Source organism: Paroedura picta, chromosome 3, assembly GCF_049243985.1.
Source record: "Paroedura picta isolate Pp20150507F chromosome 3, Ppicta_v3.0, whole genome shotgun sequence".
Taxonomy (NCBI): domain Eukaryota; kingdom Metazoa; phylum Chordata; class Lepidosauria; order Squamata; family Gekkonidae; genus Paroedura; species Paroedura picta.
In genome coordinates this window covers 3,483,418-3,489,689 of record NC_135371.1, presented here as the reverse complement: position 1 = coordinate 3,489,689, position 6,272 = coordinate 3,483,418, and positions in this window count along the sequence as shown.

Below are 6,272 nucleotides of genomic sequence, written 5' to 3'. Positions count from 1 at the left end.
CAAGTGTTTCAGGCGCCACGCATCTTTGGATCCCGGTGAGTCGTTCCCCGGTGTTTGCCTTCCGCCGCTTAGTGCTTTTTTCCCTCCACTATGGGCAGCTCCCTTTCCAGCCTGCAGAAGCGCTTTTTGAAAGACCTTCAGTATATTCTTAAACAGAACAGGCTGGAGGTCCCTGAGGAAGATTTGACGTCCCTTATTTTGGCAATAGCCACGTATTGTCCTTGGTTCCCCGAAGACGGCACATGGGAAATAAGGACCACCCTCCATGGAAATTCGCATGTTCGTCTGCCGGTTTTGAACGCGTGGTGCAAGGTTCGTGTGGCCTACGGCACTTTAACACCGCCTAACATCAGCCTGACCACGCTTACGCCTCAGAGCCCGCCTGTTCCTGCTCTCGCTCTCCCGGCACCAGCCCTCCCGCAGCTTGCTGCACCTTCGCCACCGCCATCTGCTTCGCCTGCCTATCAGGCCCCGCTGCCGCCTGCACCCCCTCCTGACCCAGGCCAACCGCCGCCTTCCTTGAAGCAGGCCATCTTGGCCGCGGCCTCTTGGTCTGCGGAGCCCACTGCTTTTCCAATTTTTGTTCCGCCTTTTGGTTCCCCTACCCATGCGCCCTTCGAGTACCAGCTCATGAAGGAACTGAAGATGGCTGTGTCCACGTACGGCATTAGTCCTCCCTATGCTCAAGGATTAATGGATAATGTTTTTTCTCTTCACCTCATTCCCTAAGACCTTAAGTTGTCGCTGCGCACTCTCCTCCCTCCCTCAGCTCTGGTCATTTTTAATAATGAATGGGAGCATGAGTGCCGCGAGCGCGCTCCTGCGCTCGTCCAGCATTATAATGCCCAGTTGCCCCCTGGAAGTGCTCGGGCGGATGAGGCCATCATGCTAGACGGCTTATTGGGGCGAAGCACCCAGGCAGCTATAACAACGCAGGTTGCCTTGCACCGGCCGATTCAGGAGGCCTCCGTGGCCGCCGCGTGAGCCGCCTTTCTTCGCACCCCCGACCCTACTGGGAAACTGCAGAAATGGGGAGCGGTCCGCCAGGGTCTAACGGAGCCTTACGCTGAATTTATAGATCGACTCATGACCGCCGTTCAGCGACAAGTCACAACTCCCGAAGCTCAGGAGGTGGTAGTCCGCCAGCTGGCTTTTCAGAATGCCAATGACGATTGTCAGGCAGCCCTCCGTCCCATTGCCGACCTACGAGGGACTGATATTCATGCTATGCTGCGGGCCTGTCAATTGCAGACCGCATACTCCTATGGAGCGATATTTTTGTGCAGAGGAACCCCTGGCTCGACCACTGGTGGCCTACCGATGCCTCCCCGACCCGGAGTGGAAAGGACCTGTCCCGCTGATAACGTCGGGTCGGGGATACGCTGCAGTCACCGTAGAAGGCGCTCCGTTGTGCGTGCCAAGCCTCTGTGTTCGACCATGGAAACCAGAAAAATGAGCTTTTGTATTTTCTGTTCTGTTACATGCTTCTTTTTGTTGATTGTAATCTCTTTGTACGTCATGCTCAATATATGTTCGAGCAACACAGTAATGATTCTATCTTGTTGTATGAACCCCCTTTATCGGGGGAGAAAGGCAGGTTTTGTCCCTGGCCTACTGACCTCACCACAGTTGGTGATGGGATCCCTTAATGAAATGGGAAGTAAACCTACTGTATTTTGGCCCCCTGAACAAGCTCGAAATTATATAGAAACAGGTTTTCGAATTAGATGGATGCGTGTGACCATGTATACTAAAGGATTATGTTTTTGTTGTGGGGTTAATAATGTTATATATAACAAACATAATAGAAATAATGAGTACAAGTGGTGGGACTGGATCGTTGGGTGGCTGCCTTCAATAACCTGGCTGCGACAAGCGGTGGTGGGAATACTATGTGTGATTTTTGTATTAATAACAGGATGTTGTTGCTTACAATGTATTCCGTCTTTGATGACGCAGTGCGCTGATTGGTTTCATGCAAATAAATTGGCCAAAGCCGTTTCTAGACACCATTTCATGGCGCCTGTATATCAGGCAGTGCCCACTAGAGATATAATTGGCTATTAATTAAAAGAAAAGTGGGTATGTGGGAATCATTCAGCGTACTGAACCAAAGCGGAGCCATGTTGAGCTGAGTGACCGAAGGAGGGAGTACAGAGTATGGAAAAATACTGCCACGTTGGCAGGAACAGAGCTATGTGTCCTAAAGTCCAGAAGACTGAAAAACAACTCCATATAGGAAAGGGAAATGCCTTGTAGGCTCAATGCATGCTGTAGGCTCAATGTATGTTAATGTATAACCTTGTAGTATAGATAAGCATACGCACAAAGTACATGGAGGTTAAGACTGTAACAATAAAAGAGGAAGGGGAGGGGGAGTCAGGAGCGCGCTCAATCCCCGGACGGGGAAACTCTGCCCGGGCTTCCTTCAGCTCCAACCCAGATGAAAAGGCACACTGACTGTGAATCTTTTTCCAGGGGCTATCAGCTGTCGGCTGGTACCGACAGTTGAACTCCCTAAAGGATTGGAGACAGCCCCAAGAGTTCACTAGGACTTCCTGGGTAGAAAAAATGAGGTGGGGTTTGCGTACCCCTCCTTTTTTCTGCCATTTGCTTCCACAATTGACCCCTGTCAGGATCCAGTGATAGCACTGCAGTCCCCTCAGGACGACATCTTTAGCCACACCCCCAGGAAGAAGTCTTTTGAATTATAAGAGTGCAGAAAGAGTTTCACTAGGTGCAGCAGTCTTCAGGATCATCTGAAAATCCACACAGGGGAAAAGCCTTTAGAATGTTCAGTGTGGAAAGAGATTCACTCAAAGCACCAGACTTCAGTGCTACCTGAAAACCCACACAGGGAGAAGGAGTTTGAATACTCAGGGTTTGGAGAGAGATTCAGCTTCGATTGCCATCTTCAGCAGAGCCTAAGGACCATAGAATCATAGAATAATAGAGTTGGAAGGTACCTCTTGGGTCATCTAGTACAACCCTCTATACTATGCGGGACAATCACAACCCTATCGCTCATCCACTAGATCCTGCCACCCCCTTGAACCTTCACAGAATCAGCCTTTCCATCAGATGGGTTTCAAGCCTGTGTTTAAAAATTTGCAAAGATGGAGAGCCTGTTCCACTGAGAAACTGCTGACTGTCAGGAACTTCTTCCTGATCTTTAGACGGAATTTCTTTTGAATTTGAATTAATTTCATCCCATTGGTTCTGGTAAGTCCCTCTGGGGCAAGACAGAACAACTCTGCTCCATCCTCTACATGGCAGCCTTTTAAATACCTGAAGATGGTTATCAGATCCCCTCTCAGTCGTCTCCTCTCCAGGCTAAACAGACCAAGCTCCCCCAATCTTTCCTCCTACGTCTTGGTCTCCAAACACCTCACCATCTTAGTTGCCCTCCTCTGGACCCCCTCCAGTTTGTCAACATCCCTCTTCAACTGCGGTGCCCAAAACTGAACACAGGACTCCATGGGAGGCCGAACCAGAGTAGAGACTAACATGGAAGAAACATTTTGGGAGCTCGTTGAGCTTGTTTGGAGGTTCTAGCAGGGGAGCGCAGCTATCCTACGCCCTTGACCGAAGAACGGTAAGCTCCTTCTATCTGGGATGGTCGTCCTGTTCCACCGAGCGGCAGCTTAAGGAGGGACGCACATGGAGCGTTAGGGAGGTAGGAGACACCCGCCTAGCCAGCCAGATCAGCTGAATCAACCCTGGCGATCAATGGGGTGACAGATGTCGCAGCCAGATCGCCCTCACAAAGTAGAACCAGATGAGATTCTGAGATTATTAAAAACCCCTAGCATCCCGTAAATCAGTGGGCCCCAACCTTTTTATCACCGGGGACCAGTCAACGCTTGACAATTTTACTGAGGCCCGGGGGGGGGGTAGTCTTTTGCCGAGGAACATCGCCACCTGAGTCCCTGCTCCACTTGCTTTCCCGCTAGTGCCCCTGACTTCCCACCACCAGCTGGGGGCGCTGCCAGCAGCAGCTGCACAGTGCCACAGCAAGGGGGAGCCCCAGCCATGGCAACCTCTGGAGAGCACCAAAAGTGAGCCAGTGGCAGGGCAGCCCTCAAGGCAGCAGCCGGGGAGGAGGAGCCGCGGCCCGGTACTGGTACCCGGACCGGGGATTGGGGACCACTGTTCTAAGAAATCCTCTTGCAGGGGCTTTTGACTCTCACTTTGGGCCATGACTGATCCCCGCTAATTAATCCGACCCTATTTCCTCCTGTTCAGGACTTGGGTCAAGGTCAAGAGCTAGGGCTTTTCCGCACACCATTAATGTAGCGCCAAACTTACCTTTTGAAGATGGTATGTTTTTATGTTTTAACACAATGATGCCAACATCCCGCGTCCACCCAGCAAACCTAAAGCTACAGTGGCAAATTTTAAAGCGCAAGTTGGGGAATAGCATAAAGTGGATTTTCCAAACCTAAAAAGCATGAGCTAATGAGGGCAAGCAGCCAGACATAGGCTAAGAAATGTATGGAGGTGAAGAAACGCGATCTCTGCCTCCAACATCCCACCCTCGCACCAGCCTCCCTCTCCCTTCTGGGATGGGTTCTAGAATTTTTTTTTAAAGAAAACTGCCTGGAGCAACGAATAGACATACAATCGTGCAGGCAAAGCCACAAAAAATTTTTCAACAAAGTTCTCACACAAAGCATGACTCTCTAAGCTTCCCCCCCCAAATTAGAAACGAGATTAATTGTTTTAAGTATCAAGACTTGTGAGTCCATAATGGGTGGCATTCAAAAAGCACTATGCATGTATGCAGGAGTGTCAACAGGGAAGGATTGAATTTTAAATAATTGAAAACATTTAGATAGGGGATTGGTTGCCTGGTATGACTGACAGGCAGAAGAGAGTCCTGTGTAAACTGGGTTGCTCTCTTCCGGCATTTCAAGTAGATGTGGAGTGTAAGATGCTCAAAAAGGTGGCAGACAGAAGCGAGACAAGTGAAGAATATCCAGAGGCGCGATTATTTTTAGCGCTACGCCATTACAGTGGTATGAAGCTATTTTGGGGGGGTCTGTGGAAATGCCCTGGAGTTTTTGGTTATGACTTGATGGATCTGTGTTCAAATCCACAGTCGGCTTGGAAAGTCTTTGGACCTTCTCTTACCTCTATCAAACATTGTTTTCTGTGTTTAGCAGGGTTTTTGTGTGTTTGCCTTTGTTAAAGTTTTCAACAGTTCTTGTGGCACGTCTTTTTTCAGTCATGTGTAACCGTGGGAATAAAATTTTATTGTGGATGCTTTACACTCGGGTACATGACTGATCCCCATGAATTAACATGACTCTATTTCTCCCCATTCATTATTTGGGTCAGTTAAGTTCAAGAGCCACAGTTTTTGCTTATGACTTGGTGGGTCTGGGTTCAAATCCACAGTCGGCTTCGGATGCCATTTTGCCTGTCACAGTTTCAGGCTAGCAGACCTTGCAAGACAAGCCACACTAGTTAGCTAAAAATAATAATAAAAGTATATAACATAACTATCTCTAATGCTCAAAACGCACAAGCAGGAGGATTTTGAATCCATAGTCCAAGGTCCACAGAGGCCTGACCCTCAACAATATGGCATCCCAGAAGGCCAGGAGCAGCAGCAGCAGAACAGGATGGCCAGACCCAAAGCGAGGAGGTAGACTTCAGTAACCGGAGAATACTTGTGGGCCATCTCCCACATGGGGTCCACCCAAAAGGACCAATGAAATGAGATTAATTTTTTTAGAGGGGAACCCATGAAACCCACAAGCACAAGATTTATTTATATATTTACATAGTGCCTTCCCCCGGAGGTTCAGGGCGGTTTACAGGAAACAGATGCAGGTAACATAAGGTAACACATGTGGCAGCAACAATATAGAACTGCAAAGGAGCCTCAGGACAACTCTTATTGGGACCCCGCGGGTTAAGGAGACTTCCCGGAGGAGCCCGTTTTCCTCCAGGGGGACTGGCCGGGGCGGGCGGAGACGAGCTGCCATTCCGGGAGACCTCCAGGCCCGGCCGGGAGATCCTGGGAGCAAAGGCACCGCCTAGGAGGACTGAAGGTGGCCCCGCTCCCCGCGGCCCCGGGAGGCCGGTCTGCAGCTGGCCTTAATGGCTCCCGAGGAGCCCCATTGAGCCGCAGCCTCCGGCCCTGCAGGTGGGTCCGGCCTTGAGAGGGTTAAGGGGAGGGAGGATCTTGCAAGAGCGGCTCTTCCGCTGGGCGGTGGTGGGGGGACTTCATTTCCGGCGGCCAAACCGGATGAAGGGGAGCTCTG